General features: G+C 34.8%; 1 long non-coding RNA gene across 1 annotated transcript in view; it reads left to right on the forward strand.

Moving 5' to 3' along the window:
- Positions 1–355: 355 nt before the first annotated feature.
- The window catches only part of LOC147513352 (uncharacterized), a 33,519-nt gene continuing 13,251 nt past the window's right edge, over positions 356–20,623 (forward strand). Inside the window, exon 1 of the long non-coding RNA XR_015215416.1 lies at positions 356–1,819. This is a non-coding gene — a long non-coding RNA (uncharacterized LOC147513352). The remainder of the gene's footprint in view (positions 1,820–20,623) is intronic.

The raw sequence follows: 20,623 nt of genomic DNA on the forward strand, positions 1-20,623 counted from the left end.
CATTAATGTACTTGTGTTAGCTAAGAATGTTGGTTCGTTTTTCGTTTACTCGTCAGTTTTATTTTCCGAGTAAACGTTGGTGCAGGTATTAATTACACTTTGATTTCCAACTGTCCAGATTAGTTGTCGTTGATCTCAATATTTTTGAAAAAAATTAGACATGCCCCCTTTTAATTTCACTAGGAAAACCATTTTTGAATTCTTAATTCTGCTCGCTTGAAGTGTTATATGTAACTAATGTAACTATGTCTTTGTGCACACAATGCTAATAAGTAAATACCAAAATAGTTGACCTGGCCTTACATACTTAAGTTCATGAACTAGGCAATAGACAACATAGTAAATTTGACTAGGACGGATTGGCACCAAGTGGAAAGGTGAAAGTAAGGGAACACCGCCTTGTGTAAATGCTGGAGAAGTCGCAGCTTACTTCTTGTCTGGTACTCAGGTTTCTTGTTTGCTGCTAGAAGGACACTCAGCAAATTCAAACACCAAGTTTAAGTAGCTATTAAGGCAATGAATTGGCTTTTCAGAGAAAGATGTTCCTTTGTCAACCATGTCATGTTCTGTTTGCTATTTTATTATTATCCATCCCTAATATTCAGTAAATCCCAATTGTGAACTTTATAATGATGGAATTGCATCTGTAAACAAAGCAGGTTTTTCATTCTTCTTCTCTCTAAATAAGAATGATAATTGTAGTTTACATCAAGTGTACTTATCCTGCTCTTATAAATTAGACAATTAGTCTTTGATCTTGACTTCATTCTAGTTGACGACACCTCCTGTACGAGGCTGGGCTACCAATGGCTCTCCAAGAACCATTGAGGGGATATGAAAGTGAATTGGACCTAGAGTATTGACTTTTGAAGAGTGGAATTCTAATTGCGCACTGTTCATTTTTCCTGTTTTTTTTGAGGGGGGGGGGGCCCGACATGCACCCTGCTCTTTGGGGGTCCTAAGGTTGGAAGTCGCTAGAGAACTACTCGCGAGACTTATGATACTTGGGAAAGGTAAAAGTAAGGTATATTTTACATTGGATTCAAGGTCTGATCAATTTGTACTACTGTTATTGAATACTTGTTAAATCACCAGTATGGTTTTCTAGAGTCGATGTTAATGAAGCATCTGCTGAGCTTGCTAGGTGATGTCTGTTGGAATGCTGAAATATTAAGTTTTTAACGTCTTCTGTAGGTGTATGTGTTTGTGGTTAGTATAGAAGCTAAGAAAGCGAAGAAGTTAGTGTCTGATGTTTAGGACATAGTAGAACAAAGTTAACAGCCAAAACCTTGTGTGTTTTACGTGGTTCATGTGAATACCAACTAATCCGCCTATGCTTAATGTGGGGAATATAGGTATCACAATAGACAAATTTGTATTACTCAAAAGTGTTCTCTCTCTCTCTTCTAATATAATCGTGTATTTGACTTCACTTTATATTTAAACACCTTTTCTTATTGCAGTGATGTTCAGATTTCGGAGCATGAAAAACAAATTTAGAGATCCTTGGATTAAGTAGGTCATAGTTGTTAACTTAGGTGAATAGTGGTTAGGGTCTTGATCTATGGTTTTGACCAACATAGTAAATACTTCAAGTGTACTTATCCTCCTTTTATTTGGTTTTGACTTCATTCTGGTTGACGGCTTCAGGGTATAGAGATGGATGCACAATAATATCACCTCATGTACGAGGTTGAGCCACCAATAAGTCTCCAAGAGCCGCTGACGAGACCTTAAAGGAAATGCAATCTAAAGTATTTGCAGTGGAAGAGTGGGCATCTTTTTGGATGGACATGCACCTGCTATTTGGGGTCCTAAGGTAGGAAATAACTCAAGAACTATTCAGGAAACTTCTTTTTACATGGGAAAGGTAGAAGTAAGATATCTTTATCTATAATACTTTTGTTCAAGATATGATCTGTTTATACGTATATCATTGATTACTCGCCTATTATACCAGTCAATGTTAAGGAAGCATTTTCTGAGTTTGCTAAGCCCGTGTGTTGGAATGCTTAAACTATAACTTGTTAACATCATCTCTATGTGTTTGCTGTTAGTATTGAAGCGATAAAAGTGAAGAAGTTAGTGGCTGGCTGGCAGTCGAGGACATAATCCAATTATATTAGCAGCCAAAAACCTTGTTGTCTGCATGGTTCATTCAAATACTAACAAATCCAGTAATCAAATTTAAATTTTTTTGATGATGGTATTGCATATACTAGATATCCTCATATCCTTAATGTCCCGTACCTTAATCAAAACAGGTTTTTCATTCCTCTTCTGTCTATATTAATAGTTTAAGAATTCTGCTGATCCCTAGTACTCCATCTCCATCATTACATTATAATTGTAGTTTACGTCAAGTGCACTTATCCTCCTCTTACAGAGTAGTCTTTGGTCTTGACTTCATTCTGGTTGTGTTCGTACCTTGTAAACTTTAAACTTGTCCCAAAATTTGAGCTTGTCCCAAAATTTCGACTGTCACCCACTTGTCCCAAAATTTGAGCAGCCTACCTTGTAAACTTTAATGCATTGTGTTCGTACATGAACAATAATTTAGTGCAGCCTCTTATGATTGAAGTCTTCTCTTGTTCTCTTTCCCTGCTTCAAAATGAGAATGAGTACCTATTCCTCTTCAAGAAAACCTCAATGAAGATCAATAAACAATCCTGTACACATTAAAAATAACATACTGCTCAATCGCTCCCATACTTACAGAGTTAGCAACAAGACAATAAGTCTACTAAAACTGCCTGTACGGTAATAAAACAACCATGCATTTGCCTGAGTATCGCAATAGCCAAAATTTAGAGAAGAAAGAGAGCCAAGAAAATACTAGATCCACTTTCACAAGGCGGCAAAATTTTGAAAAAATCAAAAGAATGCACAGAACCATGACAAGCAGGACTTCAATTTACAGAGACGAATGAGAGCCAAGAAAATACAAGATCCACAGTCATAAGGTGTCAAAATTTTGAAAAATCAAAAGAAATGCACAGAACCATGACAGGCGGGCAGAACCAACTAACTGTCTAACTGGAAGGAACAGGAATAAGAATTTTCTAGGTTCAAAGTCTATAGTTAGCTTGTCAGAATCATATCACTCACACCAACACCCTTGTTTACTCAGTCTTTTAATGTTCGTGCATTTTTTTTGGGGGGGAGCCGTAAGTTAACAAGAACAGTGAAACAGAAGCACTGGCCGTACAGAAGGGAGGCCCTTCTTCACATAGTACAAAATATCTCGATATATCCCGATATTTAGGGATATCTATTTATATTTCAAAAAAATATTTAAATATCACGATATGTTTAGAAATATATACGACTGCAAATATCAGTTATATTTCGATAATATTTGTGATATTTGTGATATTTGTGATATTTATGGGTATTTGGTGATATTTGACAATATTTTGTATATATAACAATTTTATTTAATATTTACCATTATATTTCAAATAAATATAAATAATATATCATGATATATCAATAAATATCTACAATATCTACGATATTTGTCGATATTTTAGATATATTCACGATATTTGCATGTGAAACAATGTCAAATATTCCCAAAAAGAAGGATATATCCACGATACATATCCAAAAATTGAATATTGATAAATACACATATCCTGATATTTTGTACTATACTCCCTCATACATGAGCAGAAATTATCTAATGTTTTTTTATAAATAAAAATAAATTACAAACTTTTAAATTTCAAACAAAATCTTTCAATTAGGACAGTAAAACATCAACGTTATTCGGTGTTGTCTCTAGGACTTTCTTATTTAGATTATCAATTTTTTCACAATGAAACAAGTGATAGAAAAGGCAATATTTGGATTTTGTGGAGGAGAGGAGTGAATGTTAGCCTTATCCATGCCCATTAACATGTTACATCATCAAGTAGATCTCATTGTTAAACACTCTTTTGCGGCTTTGTCTTATGGTCTTGAGAAGACAAAAATCACAATGCTTGAAAATCTTATGCCTAATCTACCTTGGTAGTAGTGTTAGGGGATTTCAATGTTTTGTCTTACATAATGATGAGAAAAGGGGTCCGCCATCACTAGGTCTTTTCCTCGAGTTTTTAAATTGGTACAATAACCACACCGATTTGCACCTAGTGATCATGTGGGTCTCAAGTATACTTGGTGTAATAAATTCAAAGCGGCTCTTCACGGATTCTTGCTAGGCTTGATAGAGGAAATTCTATAATCAAGCGTGGATTCAAAAATTTGGTGGTTGGAGGTATAAAGGTGGGTTCTAGAGAAATTCCACCATGCCCCATTATCAAAGGAAAAGGGCTCACATTCCTAGACCGCACAATGTACCATTCAGATTCAACCAAGCATGGACTAGTCATAAAGAGTTCAAAGATTTCATGAAGTGTTCCCCTCTCGTCTTTTGTTGAGGGCTCCCCCATTTTCCGTATGAATAAGAAGCTTCAAATGTTAAAGGAGTCACTCAAAACCTGAAACATATATGTTTTTGGTAACATTGAGCAAGCCGTGAATAAAGCCCAAGCAAGTTTTGCATTGGCACAAGATGGAGGGTATGGACAATGATCCTGGAAAATGATCGATGCAAAACCTTTGGTGGAAGAGAAGGAAGAGGCTCATTACCGCCTAAAGAAAATTGACTTTTTGGAAGATGAAAAGCAAAAAATATTGAATGGTAACGACAAGAATTCGGGCTTATTTTCATGAAAACTTAAATAAGGCGATAAAGTCTCTAATAATCGGAATTGCAAACCGAAGATAATGTCCTACTACATAGTCAATGTGATATCTCCCATTACATTGTCCATTATTATACCGACAAGTTCTTTATAAGGAGGTGAATATGGATGAAGAGCTATTGAATTTGATCCCACACAAAACTAAATTTCTTAATAAATATGATGTTGTCTCCCATTCCTACAGAGTGTGAAATTTGGACAACAGTGAATAACATGAAGGCTACTAGTTAAATTTCCATAGCATCAACTGGATACAATGGCCACTTCTATGTTCATTCTTTGGATTTGATCGGATGATGTTTGTAATGCGGTTGTCTTTTTCAGTGGAAGGTATCATAATAAATGGTGGCAATGCGAAGTTTCATTACTTTAGTTCCAAAAGATAGGAGATGCTTCAAGTTATCGCATCATTCACAAATATATGTAATGATATTAACTTAACCCGATCACGAGATCTTCTCCAAAATTATGCAACAAAGGCTCAATACTATCATCGATTTCACCCATTTCGAAAAGAACAAAGTGGATTTGTCAAAGGCGTAAACTCTCAAAAGTAGTATTGGTTTTGCATCTAAATGATAAATGAACTGGATAAGAAGAGATATGGTGGGAGTATATAAATATCAAAGGTGGACATAACTTCGGGCATATGACATAATGAGTTAGGATTTCTTGTTTGAGGTTTTGAAAAGATTTGGTTTTTCAGAAAAATGGAATAGGCTAATCCTCTCTCCTTAGCACAAACTAGGTTGTCTATTTTGTTGAATGGAGGTCCCATTGGGTTCATAAATAAACAAAAAGAGGTTTTATCTTGGATCCTCTTTTTCCCTCATATTGTTTGCACTAGCGAGGACTCTTTGAACGGGGTCTCAACTCATCGAGGGGCTTCAAATAGTTTATCTAAACCTCTTTAAGCTGGTTAAAGGGACTGCTAGCCCTACTCACCTTTTGTATGCTCCATGTTATTATTTTAGCAAAGGGATGCTATAAGTGTGTCTAACATAGCTGATCTTATGGAGAGATATCAAGTTTCATCCAATTGATTATGAACAAGAATAAGAGTAGGATGTTTGTTGGGGGTATGAATATGGAAAAGAAGACATCACTTGCAACAACTCTTGAATATTCAAGTGGGAGCTCTACCCTAGAAATGAAATATCCAAAAAATGCCGCTGATCAAAGGTAAGGTTACTAGAGTTGTGTTAGCTCCTTGATAGACAAGATAAAAAGAGGATTACTAACTTGGAGAGGAAAATTACTATCCTTTCAAAGGGAGGAGTGTTCTCATAAAAGTCGGTCCAACTTCTAGTATTCCGGTGTACAACATGGGAATATACACTAACCCCTGTAAGCATCATAAAAGAAGTCGAAGAATTTTAAAGGAAATTTTCTTTGGGCAATCCATAATGAAAACTAGTGACAAACCTTGGGGAAAAAGTTTGCAAACCCAATTAAAGAGGGTGGTCTTCCTTCGAAGATTGAAGGAGTTAAAATGGCTTTGTTAATGAAATTAGCTTGGCATATAAGGTTTAATGATGATGATTATGTTGTTTTCATGAGAAAGAAGTTCTTTACTAGAGGCGGAAGTTGATAAACTATTATGCAAAGTCTACTATATGGCTAGGAATTAAGTGGGCTTTGCACCAAGTTTCTTCTAGGGCTCCGAGTGGATTTTGGGCTCGGTGAGAAGGTAGATCTATGGAGAGATCACTTCATTGGGGTAGCAATCAATTCAACAGAGGCTAAATTACAACAAGGTTCTCATTCCATGTAAAGCTAAGGTTAGTAGTATTATCTCTAATGGTGCATGGTCTATCCCTCGAGAACTCTTCAAGTCATTCTTATGATTGAGTAAACGGTTTAAATTAAATCAATCGCCAACAATGAATTGACCATGCGATTTGGAAGCCCCGACCAACAAGGTCAATTTTCTCGGTTCAATCAGATTTGAGACAATTAGAAGTCTAAGACCTAAGTCTTGGTGGTGCAAACATTTGTCCACTAACATGAAAATGCAAAGTAAAGATCTCTATGCAAATTTAAGAATGCATAGAAAATTATTTATTATGAGTCTCTCCAAAAAGAGGTGTTAAACTAGTTTCTAGATGCTACATGGGAAAAATGCATAATAAACTCCAACATATTTTGTGGGATTGTAAAACTAGGCAAAAAAGCTATATGGAAAACGGGCTGGATTTCAGTTTGGATGTAACGACAATTTTACAAATTTTTTCAGGCACTTAGGCTACATAGAAGAATGCGGTTCTCTCGTTAAGCTATTACCAAAATATAAAAATGTATAATATAACATGGTCATCAACCAAAAGTAAAATGCGAATGCATCTTTGAAGGGGAAAAACCGAAAATCTATGTCAAAGAAAAGCATAATTGATGACTAATATCCAATTCTCTTCTTATTTTTTCATACAAATTTATAGAAAAGATGGGTAAAGGTTGAAGTCTCAGATCTTGAAGAATTGGGTTTGCAAAACAAGCTTTTTGGAGGGCACCTAGGATTAATCTCCATTGCAAATGGTACCCACCGAGGGTGATATTTTAAAAGTTAATTTTTTTTAGGCTTTTGTGGTAATCCCGTCCCTTCATTTTCTATGGTGTGTGCTTTAGAAATTATGAATGTGTGTTCCTAACCATTTTTTTCTTTTGTTGGTCATCGAGGGCAATTTCATAAATATTTGAATGTTTAGCAATTTTAGAGGCGATAAAAAATGCTATTAAGAGAAATTGGAGGAAGGTATGGGTGGAGTCGGACTTCGACATCTCATGTTAATGCTTTTGGAACTTCAAGTGTACCTTGGTGTATTTAAAAAAATGACAGAGATGCATAAATCTTTTAGATTTGATGGGTTTTGAATCCAGGTTTGGAGAGAGCCAATTTCAAGCAGATCAATTAAACGCAAAGTACTTTCGGTCGGTTTGCAAAACAATGATCAAATATTGTTTTATTGTAAAATCCCATGGATAACCAAATGGGAGGTTCGATAACATGTTTATTATAGGTTTTGTTAAGTTCTTATACATGTTAATTATGAGTTCGACTGTAAATAAAAAATCCACGCCCCCCACACAACCACCTTTATCAATACAAATTTTTTCTTACTGAGAAAAAAAAAACATCAACGTTATTCATAGAAGCACTGGCCTCACAACATAAGGGGAGGCCCTCCCTAATACATGAACAAAAGGAATCCGACTCGTTCAACAATAAATATAAAGACAAATTAAAACAACAGATTTGGAGCGAACCAGATTGGGGATGGCAAAATCAACAGATTATCATCTGGATAGAGAAATTTCTCTATACTACCATCTTCAAGACTGAAGATGCCAAAGTCTTGACCACCAAACTTACCTCTGTAAAAATGAAGAATGATGTTATCCGTGAAGTAGATACAGTTGGGCTTGCAGCCGGAAAATTTGGAGGACAGAACAGAAAAAGAACTGTTGTATCCCAAGAACAGAGAGCGGTTGCCAAGATTTTCGACTGTCACCCACTTGCAAGGTGCCCCAAATTCCAACTTGAAGACTTTGAATCCAGCAGTTTTATGAGGAAACCGGTGAAGTGGGTCCTCGTCGGCGTTGAATTTATCATTGTGCGGATGTGCAACATACCTACGGACAACCAATAGGTCGTCGGAAGATTCCACTACGTAATGTTGGGTAGCGATGTCTCCAGGAGGGCAATGTATAATTTTTTCAAGAGATGTCGAGGTATCCCGCGTCTCTTCTAGACCATTGACGATGAACACACACCCACCGTTATGCACGGCGTAGAACTTTCCATTGTAATAAGTGAGATCATGGAGCATCCCATGCCCGACAGCTCGGGCAATTGGAGTCCATACTCGTTGATCTCCACCAATTCTATAAAAGGCCAACGTCTGGTTGGTAGCTTGTATAGCCATGATTATTGTACCTTCACTAACCAAGGATGATGACATAGCAACTTTAATTATATATGTGTCTCTCATAAACTTGGACGATCTCAGAACATCCCGAGAACAAACGGAGACCATGTAGAATCGCGAGGAGACTCCATCTTCGTTGCGCTCAATCGTGTCAACGACACCAGGAAAGTTTGTGAGAGGTGGCAGGTGGATAATCCGTGATGATGATCTGAGAGGGTTAAATAATTGAACTTGGGAATTTTCGTGCACAGTCATCAACCAACCTCCCGGGAAAGATCCACAGATACGTCTGTTGGACAGTTCTGGCAACTCTGCCTTGTAAACCTTGCCATCACGAAGACTGAAGAACCCAACGTCTTTGGTGTCGTCGAAGGCCATGGAAGAAGTAGGGGTGCTGTTGTTGATATTATTGATGAATGGAACTATGAGCCAGGGGAGGTGATCACTAAACTGCAGAGGATCACAGACAGATTTGCAGTGCTTGGAGACCACACCAAAGCGATACAAATCTGGTAAACACAAGCGCTCAATCACCAACTCCAATACATGATCTGGTACTACTTCTAATCGATTCTTCAAACACGCAACCTTCATGCTCTTCTCCATCTTCTATATAAATAAATTATTATAATTAGATAGCACGACTAACTTGGACGGAGCACCTGCAGTAGAATAAAAAATCAAACAACCATTCTCTCTGCGCTATTAAGTATCAACTACATAGACATGTTAAATTAACTGCAATACGAATTCTTCCACTTAGTTTAGATGTCTAAAGAATTAAACTTTGTTATTAACTCGTTCTTATATGAAACAAATATTGGCGCATTTCTCAAATTTCTACCTAAAAAATAAGATAGAATAAAAATTTAACAACAAAAGAACTCACCTTTAGTCTTTACTAGCTTTCGAACCCGTCCTACGAACGGGTGTCGTTATATTAAATTATTATAAAAATATTAAGAACTATCGTATAGCTTGAGATATGAAAATTATATTAATCACCATTCAAATTTCTTGCACCACTTTCTATAAAAAGGAAACATCAACTTTTTTTTGTTAGGTTTAATAATAGAAGTTTGATTGAAGTTTTGTGAGAATGCCCTAATGTGACGAAAGATAATATTGAAGCTACTTGAATAGCATGACATTCTTAATCATAATAAAACAATTATGATAAACATTACTTAAAATGCAAAACTATATTTGTCGAGACATTTATTCCCCTACATATAATACAAACATGTTTTTTAGGGTTATTAGTTCAATGCATTTGCATCAAGTTTCCGATTTTCCATTAATTATTCTTTTGATGTTAGTTCAATGTAGTACATTACATTCGGTTCCAATTTCTTATTAATTATTCTTTTGAGGTTAGTTCAATGTAGTTGCATTAAGTTTCCGGGATTTCGTTAATTATTATTTGAGATTAGTTCGAAGGCAATTGCATCCATTTTATAATTTCCGTTAGTTATTCATTAAGGTTAATTCAATATAGTTGCATCCAGTTTTGATGTTTCATTAATTAGTCTTTGAGATTAGTTCAATGCATTTGCATCCAAGTTCCAATCTCCGTTAATTACTTTTTGAGATTAGTTCAATACATCCAAGATCCAGGTTTAATTTTCCGTTATTTATATTTTGAGGTTAGTTGAATGTAATTGCATCCAATTTTCTATTCCCGTTATTTATTTTTTGAGGTTAGTTCAATGCAGTTGCATCCAGTTTCCGATTTCTCGTTAATTATTATTTGCGGTTAGTTCAATACATTTGTATCCAATTTTTAATTTCATGTTAATTGTTCTTTGAGGTCAGTTTAATGCATTTGCATCCAGTTTATGATTTCCGATTAATTATTCTGTGAGATTAGTTTAATGCATTTGCATCAAGTTTCCAATTTCTCGTTTATTATTTGGTAAGATTGCATTTGCATCTAGTTCCCGATTTCCAGTTAATTATTGTTTGAGGTTAGTTCAATGAATTTGCATCCAGTTTCTGATTTTCCGTTAATTATTTCTTGAGGTTAGTTCAATGCATTTGTATCCAATTTATTATTTATGCATTGAGCTGAGGTTAGTTCGATACAATTACATCCGGTTTCTGATTTCCCATTAACTATTCTTTGAGGTTATTTCAATGCATATTTGCATTTAGTTTCTGATTTCCCACCAATTATTTTCTGAGGTTAGTTTAATGCAGTTGCATTCGATTTTTTATTTTCTTTTAATTATTTTTTGAGTTTAGTTCAATGCATTTGCATCCAGTTTCTGGTTTCCCATTAATTATTATTTGAGGTTTGTTTGATGTATTTGCATACCATTTACGATTTCCCATTAAATATTTTTCAAGGATTTGCATCCAATTTATAATTTTCCGTTAGTTATTCTCTGTCGTTAGTTTAATGCAATTGCATCCAGTTTCCGATTCCTAGTTAATTACTTTTTGAGTTTAGTTTAGTTTATTGTATTTGCATAAAGTTTTCGATTTCCCGTTAATTACTCTTTGAGCTTAGTTATGTATTTGAATCCAGTTTTCGATTTCTTTTTAATTATCCATTGTGGTGTGTAATACCAACTTCTACTGATCCATCTGTAGTGTCCTTGCAAACATGACATAAAAAATAAATTATATTTGATTTACTATGTTGGATCATCAAAGATTATCCAGTTCTCGATTTCCCATTAATTATTCTTTAAATTATGCATGACTCATTATGTGGAATCTGCAAAGATTATCTACGAATGGGTATTGTTATATTAAATATGCATAACTATTATATATTAATATTATATTGATCACTCATCCAAATTTCTTATAATGTAAAAACCTCACTTTCCATTTAAAAAAAGAATTCACATTTGATAAAACCCTTCAATTTTATTTTGTTGTTTAATAATAGAAGTTTGATTGAAGTTTTGTGAGATTGCCTAATAAAGCGAAGTTCATATATATTGAAGCTACTTTAATAACAAGGAGTTACCAATCATACGGAAAGAGATAAGATAAACACAATTTTAAATGCAAAACTATACTTATCGAGACATTCTCACAACATATAATTCAACTATGTTTTGAGATTACTTCAATGCATTTGCATCCAGTTCGATTTTCATTATTTATATTTTGAGGTTAGTTCAATGCAGTTGAATCCAATTTCCGATTCCCATTTTTTTTTAGGTTAGTTCAATGCGGTTGCATCTAGTTTCTGATTTCTCATTAATTATTCTTTGCAGTTAGTTCAATACATTTGTATCCAATTTTCAATTCCCTGTTAATTGTTCTTTGAGGCCAGCTCAATGCATTTGCATCCAGTTTCTGATTTCCCATTAATTATTCAGTGAGATTAGTTTAATGCATTTGCATACAGTTTCTGATTTCTTATTTATTATTTGATAAGGTTGCATTTGCATCTAGTTTTTGATTTTCCGTTAATTATTGTTTGAGGTTAATTCAATGAATTTGCATTCAGTTTCCAATTTTACGTTAATTATTTCTTGGGGTTAGTTCAATGTATTTGCATCCCGTTTATTTTTTAAGATTAGTTTAGTGCAGTTGCATCCGGTTTTCGATTTCCGGTTAATTATTCTTTAAGATTAGTTCCACGCATTTGCATCATGTTTCCAATTTATAATTAATTTTTCTTTGAGATTAGTTCAATGTAGTTGCATCCAGTTTTCGATTTTCCATTAATTTAATCTTTGAGGGTTAGTTCAATGCATTTGCATCCAGTTTCCGATTTCCTGACAATTATTTTTTTATATTAGTTTGATGTATTTGCATTCAAGTTTTGATTTCCCGTTAATTATTCTTTGAGGTTAGTTTAATGCAGTTGTATCCATATTCCGATTTTCTATTAATTATTTTTTAAGATTAGTTTAATGCTTGCATTTGCATCCAGTTTCTGATTTCCCGTTAAATATTATTTGAGGTTAGTTCGATGCATTTGCATCCAATTTTCGATTCCCCATTAATTGTTCTTTGACATTAGTTTCATTCAATATTATATATGTTTTAAAATATTTGTCATTATTGCTTTGCCATTATTTTTTTTCTTCATTTTCTATTATATATTTTGTGATGTTATTTTCTGTATAATTTAATTTTCCACATGTAATTTGTTTTGGTTTGGTATATAATTTATTTAAGCCCAACATCCACTTTAACTGAATCTCGTTATTCCGCCGAATTATATATATATGAAAATTTATATAGTGTTGAAAATTTATAAATTTATAAATTTAATTGGAATATGTCGTAATTATTGTGGCCAGAATTGTGATTTTTCGAATCCTTAACTATGAATAAATGTTTAAATCCCATTATGGATGGCGCATCAAATCGAAAGGGGTTTAGGAAAATCGTTTTCGGTGGAAACTATTGTTTTTAGCAATTTAGTTTTTTGTCTCATATTTTTTTTTTTTCCGTAATTAGCTATATTATTTAGGAAAAGTTGGAGACTCTGTGAAACTCTAGATGAGATTATTTTTTTGTAATTAGTTATAGTGTTTATGAAAAGCTAGAGACTCTCTAAAACTTTAGATGCGATTGTTTTCTTATTTATATTATACTTTTTTATAAGAAATAATAGAGTTTAGAAAAACTGGAGTGCCTGCGAGTGTTCAAAAAAATAGATTGGTGAGGGTATAACTATAATATATATCTAAGGAATTGAAATATGTCGTAATTGTGATTTTTGAATCTTTAACCTGAATAAATGTCTAAATCACATGGCATAAAATCGAAAAGGGTTTTAGGAAAATCATTTTCGTGGAAATTATTGTTTTTAGCAATTTAATTTTTTCTCTCCTTTTTTTTTTTCGTAATTAGCTATATTGTTTAGGAAAAGTTGGAGATTTTGTAAAACTTTAGATGGGATTGTTTTTTCGTAATTAGTTTAGGAAAAGTTGAAGAGTCTGTGAAACTCTAGATGGGATTGTTTCCTTATTTATATCATACTTTTTTATATTTAGTAATAGAATTTAGGAAAAATTGGAGTCTCTATAAGGGTATAACTATAATATATATCTAAATATAAAGATAAATATTTGTTTTCTATTTTATCTCCTACTTTTTCTTAATCCGTGAGCGTAGCGAATTCTTGAGGTCGCTTTTCTAAAATCACCCAAAAAACAACTTGCTACGTGTCACTCTCTCCTGTGTCTGACCGTACCCCCAAATAACACTTCATTTTTGTCTCGACCATTACACCTATTTTCTCATCTTCCTCTATCTTCGCCAGCAATCTCTCCTCTATCTTCCCCAAATAACACCCCCCTCTTTTCTCATCTTCCTCTATCTTCACCTCCAATCTCTCCTCTATCTTCTCCAAATAAAACTTTTTAAACCAACCATCCAGTGAAAGTGAGAGGCGTAAACTTCGAAAGACAAACCTACGTAAGTATCATCATGTTGATTTTAACATAGTTCGCAACCCATGCCATCGCTGCCGCAGGTTACATTGCACTTGGCTCTGCTCTCACTCATCCACTCGACACTCTCAAAACTCTTGTCCGAAGTCCGGTATTCTCAGTATCTTGCTACAAAAGTTCCCGAAAATTTGTTGAAGCCAAACTTGGGGCGAAAAATATATAGTGTATGGGTTTCCGAAGAAGAGCTTGGCGAGGTGATTGATTACAAAGTCGCATTGTGACATGTCCGATCGCGGTATATTTTTCTTACTCAAAAAAACTTTTCTTGTGCTTAATGATTTCGTGTTGTATACTTTCTCTTATTTTCTGTATCATAATGCTTGACATATTTTTCTCCTGGGCTATCTGAAACACTTATTTGCTTACAAATGGGGTGTCCTTTTTCATAATATCTGGCTTCATGTAATTTGAGATTATGCAATGCTTTTCTTCATTCTTCTATCTTTGGAAGACGTGTCAAACTTTCTGCTACTGTCTTATAATATAAATACATGGTCGGAGATCTTGCAGATGATTTACTTCAAAGTCGAAAAACTAGTTTAACTTGATTTGTCGGTTTGTTTTTAACTTTTAAGGATGACTAGTACACAAAAAGTGACTTAAGATGAGTTGATTTTCTATAAAAAGAATTGGAGCAGTTTTTCTTGAATCAAGGTCGAAAATCAATTATCCCTAAACCTAAACAAATTGAGACCGGAGGTGGCAAAACAATTATCTCGCAAACTCTAGTGGACTAGTGGAGAGCTTTTGAATCCAGTCGCACATAAATGCTCAACTTATAACTACATTCTTTCGTTTTTTAGAATTCAACCATTTGTTTAATTAATCTTTCACGAATCATTGTGATGCCTTCCTAAATATAAAATTGCATGCTACTCTTGAAAAGCAAAATAACACAAAACATCCGGACGATTAGATATATAAGACATAGCTAGTATAAAAAAATCCACTCTTTACTACACTGATTATCATTCTGTTTCACCGGTATGAGGAAAATAAAAAACAAATGTCCGCTTCATGATAACCGAAAGCTTGACCGAGGAGGGAGAGTTCACCAATGCCTACAATACTCTGGTAGATTAGTACAAGAATGTCAATGCCTATCCATTAGCAGTAAGCTTCTCCTGCTGGGCTAGATCAGCCGAAACATCAAAACCAGGAGGGATGAAAACAACATCGTCCCACTTTGATGTGGAACTCCCCTGCAATTACATTTAGTTAGTTCTTCACTTGTATATTCAATTCGAACAAGATAAACATATTATTTACTTCAACAGGGCACCCACAATACACAACCAAATCATGCCATCTGATATGTTTATTAACTCCATTGCTTGAATGGATGAGTGGTTCTCCACTTAGACCCGTACAGAACATTTGACGATTTGCAACCATTTGACGTGTACTTTGTAAAAACTTAAAAGAAAAACACTCTGATATATACACTTGTTGCGTTATATTTAATTTGCATGTGGTTTCATCAAGGGGAGGCCATGAAAATGTATGACAAGTAAGCTCAATGAAAACAAGAAAAGTCATATGACATGGCTTAGTTGGCGTTCGAGGGTGCCCTACTCTAACTGATTAAAAAAGATCAAGACACGCTCATATTTGTTTTGACCTTCATCCCTGTAATTATCTCCTCGAGAAAAGAAACCTACATCAAGCATAATATATCAGTAAAGTAGCTCTTAACCTCTTCTCAAAGTTGATGGGGTATCAAGCACTGTACCTGAATATCTCCCTGTCTGAAAGCAGGATTTAATTTCCTTTGCTCGAGAGAGGCTACTTTCAATGAATTCTCTCATGCACTGTTATATAACTTTCAGTGAATTCTCTCATGGGAGCACATCTGTCTTATATAACCGTGGAAATTGTTATTATTGTCTTTGTGTTGCTTATTTTGTTTTGGTTCAGTCCTATTTATACCAAAGCTTTAAACATCACCCTTGGCAATCATAGTCCGTCCAGTATTCGGAGGTATATACCCGAAAGTTCCAAAGAAAAATGTTAACGTGACTCTCACATGCACCGATAATGCGTGCAAGGCCAAAGTCGGACACTTGGGCTTTGAAGCTGCCATCCAACAAGATATTGTTACACTTGATGTCCCCTGTGAATGATGTGTGGTACAAATCCATGATGCAGAAAAGCATGCCCCCGAGCTGATCCTAGACATATCTTGAAGCCGGATCGGCCGTCTAGAGCTTCAACTGCATCTGCCCGGCTCCTCAACCACATGTCAAGGCTCCCATTCTCCTTGTATTCGATATGCAAAAATCTCTCATCCCCATAGACACAATAACCAAGCAATTGAACAAGGTTCAAATGCTTGACCTTTCCAATAGTCTCCATTTCGCCAAAAATCCGGTCCCCTAGAAGTGCCCCACGTTAAGTCGTTTTACAAAGAATCATCCGGCCCTCGTGCAACAACCCTTTGTAGAAAGTGCCGAATCCACCTTCGCCAATAATGTGAGTCTTGCTGAAATTTTCAATTGCCACAAACACACAGCCATTGCTGCACAAACGTGCGCGAGAGTGCTCAAATGTTGCAATATTGATGCTCGGTGGCTCCTTTGGCTTCTTAATCAGCATTTCATCATCTTTGGAAGATAATTCAACTGTGGTTGCAGGTTTAGACTTGCATAGAGCAAGAGCTTTAGCTTCTTTTAGTACTATTCTCCACTTGAGGATACCAAAGAGTAAAAAACGAAAGTGAATGTTGCACCAAATGCAATGCCCCAGATATAGGCTCGATCAACTGGAGATCGAGAGATATTTTTCACAACAGGGGAAGAGTCGTTCACTGAACATGGATTGCCAGGAAAGGTAACAAAGGTTAGGCCGAGCATGCTATAGGAACTTATTGTTCGACACATCAAGATATGTTAAAGAGGATTGACTGATCAAGAATGACACGGGCAGGGTCCCTCCGAGACTGTTGTTGTGAACTCATGTGACTTGCCCAAACAATTTAATCTAGATTCAAATGGAGTTTCATGAAAGATAACAGCTAGAGGGTAAGCGTTTGATGGAAAAACCACGCTAGTTAGCTATGAGCCTATGATTATAAAGGAATAACCGACTATTATGATGTGCTTGATCATGAGGCACATTAGACTCTGCTTGACGTGGTGGCTAGGAAATTAGATTGTGCAATAAATTTAAAGAATTGGAATTTGGAAAAGGTTGGTATGATTCTGCAAATATGGGGAAAAAATCTTAGGTAGCCATGCCCTTTAAATTTTGTTCTTTGGTGGTGTTGTCATTTGTGTTAAGACAAGGGTCTTAGGAAAACAATTTATTGGATTTTAACTGCAACAACATCCTAAGTATAAACCGTTGGATAGTTTAGTGATTTTGTGTTCTAAAATTTTCACTCATTATTATTTTTGTAGGATTATATAGTGGTTTTATGTCGTCAACATTTGGAAGGATTTCTGGTGTCGGTGCTCGTTTTGGAGTCTTTGAACTTTTAACAACTTTCTACAAAGGTAAGTCTTTTTTTAGACATATCCAGGAGCTTTACTTTCGATTTCTTTTTATTTCGTTCTTTGATTTCTTTTTTAAGATTAAAGTTATTTCTGTACTTTATTTAGTGAGAATCTGTTGAAGTTCATCTATGATTTATGCCCATCTAATTTTCGACCCAAGTACATTAACACTTCGAGCACCATCCTTTTTAAAATCAAATTCTCTTTTATATAAGCTATCACGTTTTATGTTCTACTCAAGCATGCTTCTCTTGGGATTCATCTTTTTTATGTTCTCATTCTCCTTAGAATATGCTATCGAGAATATGTGAAATCTGAAAAGAGAATATCAGAGGGTTCATTGATCAATAGCAACCGTGTCATTAGGATTTACGGGTACACTCATAGCACTGCTTCAAGTTAAAAATATGGTCTGCTGGGACTTACTTACTTGATTATGGTAGCTTCACACAAACAGAATTACAGTTATGACACTCATAATCTTATAAGACATCTACCCTCATAATTGTTGGGTATTGCACTTTTTTTAAGACTGGGAGCTGAGGCTAATAGAACTCTTTTCCACCTTTTTTAATCATATGCTTAGTTTTTAACTTAAAGTAGATGATTAGTTCAAAGAAACATCTTTTGCTTGATCAATATTGTTTTTTTTGCATGTTCTACCATGTCATGTCCCAATAACCCAATATAAGGGATGTAAGTAGACTTACGGCTAGTGGGTTACACCACTACTGTCGGTGTCGAAAGCCCCAACCACATCACCAACTAGAGATCCATTAGCGTTTACACTTACGGGGAGGTTTGAAGATGTGGAACCAAGCCTTACTAGATGCATTCAGTATAATCTACATAGACAAATAAATTTTTCTCGTATTCTAATTGAACTATTTTATTTCTATAGGAGGGATTGGAGAACTTGATAATGAATACCAAAGTGCCTAATAAAAGCCTATTGGAAATCATTAACAATGATTGGAATAGTGGTGATTGGATCAATTGGAGGCAAAATAGTGGTATGGGAAACACACTAACTTTAGCTAAACTCGAAATCAATTGGGCTTTCATAGAAGCACTTGTTAGATGTTGGGAGCCAAATGACATGGTTTTCAAATTTGGCCCTCATCAACTTTGTCCTACACTAGAAGAATGTTCTCATCTTCTTGGCATGTCTCTTGAAGGAAGCCCTGCTTTTCCCCACCTAAAAGATAGCTATATAAAGGAACTTGTCGATTTCTGGCATTATCTACAAAAAAAGCTCTTGAAAAAGACACAAATGGACAAGTGAAAACTTGCTCTCTTGATTTTCTTATCGCTAGACACTTGAATGTTGGTGATCCAAACGATAAAAAAAATTCATTAGGGCGTGCAAATTCAATAGACTTAGCAATTGTGGGACATGTTCTTCTTCCTAATAACACAAAAGAAAATTGATGCCTCTTTATGCAAAATTATTCAAGAAGTTAGAGCTAGGAGCGTTACTATCGTACCAATGATATTAGCAGAACTTCTTATAGGTTTGACCAATTGTGTCATAAATAGACATACCAAGCTTTCAGGATGCATTCCACTTCTTCAAGTTTGGGCATATGAGCACTTATCAAATTCCTTGGTGAAAATGAAAAGTGTTGGAGATAGCAGATATAATCTTGTCAAAACAAGCATTAGCAAGCGTCCTTGTACAATTCCTAAGGATGCTAACGCATGGTACAGCAGCTTAAATTCTTTGAAGACGGAGGACATCAAGTGGAAATGTGATTGGCTCTTGTGTCATAGAGATATTTATCTACATATTCCAGGTCGACAAAGTATTGTACTTGTTGGCCTTCATGGTTCCACTCCGTATGTGCCACTTCGAGTACTATGCCAGTTTGGTTGTGTTCCATTCAATCCTACCACCGCTGATCTTGAAAATGACCGTGTTGATTTTACTTCTTACTCCATGAAAAAAGAAATTATATATGTCAAGACATGGGACCAGAGTCGTCAATCTGTTTTTTCGTTTCTTCAAAACAATACCTCTACCATAAGTGAAGTAAATCACCTTGCTCCAAAACGTAGCAGAGAATTTGATGGAGATCAAGAAAACCCAAATAACAAGATGTCCACTTGTAATAATGCAAGAAGAGAGGGGATTTAATCTCTGTCATGATCGCAATATACATCAACCTCCACCAATGCATGTAAGTCCAATATTTTAAATTATATTGTTTTATTTATTTGGCAATGTATTTTATTTATTTGGCAATGTATTTTAACTTTAAATTAATGAACAAATTTATCCAAAACGAATAACAATAAATTAGATACAACTTTACTCTATCATTTTCAAACAATTCCAAGAAAAATAACAATATTTATTACCCTTAACTCATCAGGCAATATTTGACGATTCGTTGTTACCCTTATCTCTTGCCAAATATGACTAGTTGTATGCTTCTGTCCTAGAACAACACATTTATTAATTGTACTTCCTTTGCGCTATTTTCCATGTGTATTTCTTTATATATATCATTCATGCATATTCTACCATGTCATGTACCAATAACCCAATAGAAGGGATGCAAGTAGGCTTACGGCTAGTGGGTTACACTACTGGTGTCGGTGTCGAAAGCCCCAACCACATCACCAACTAAAGATCCATTAGCGTTTACACTTTTGGGGAGGTTTGAAGATGTGGAACCAAGCCTTATTAGATGAATAACCCAATTATCTATATGTTTAAATTATGATTGAGAATTTTTGTTTGTTTATGTCAACTGCATGTAAGTTCAATTTTAAATTTGAAAGTGTATTTATGATTTAATTTTGTTATAAATATTATCCAAAAGGAATAACAAAAAATAAGATACAACTTTACATTTGCATTTTCAAACAATTCAACATATAAAAGCAACCAAATCGTTATGTAGATTTACTTTATTGAATATCTATATTCCCATGTACCTAACCATTTTCTTCTGTTTTTACAGCTGCACTTTTTTGGTTCTAGGTATTTCTGTTTTTGTGGAAAATATTGAAATAAG

Source organism: Coptis chinensis, chromosome 3, assembly GCF_015680905.1.
Source record: "Coptis chinensis isolate HL-2020 chromosome 3, ASM1568090v1, whole genome shotgun sequence".
NCBI classification, from domain to species: domain Eukaryota; kingdom Viridiplantae; phylum Streptophyta; class Magnoliopsida; order Ranunculales; family Ranunculaceae; genus Coptis; species Coptis chinensis.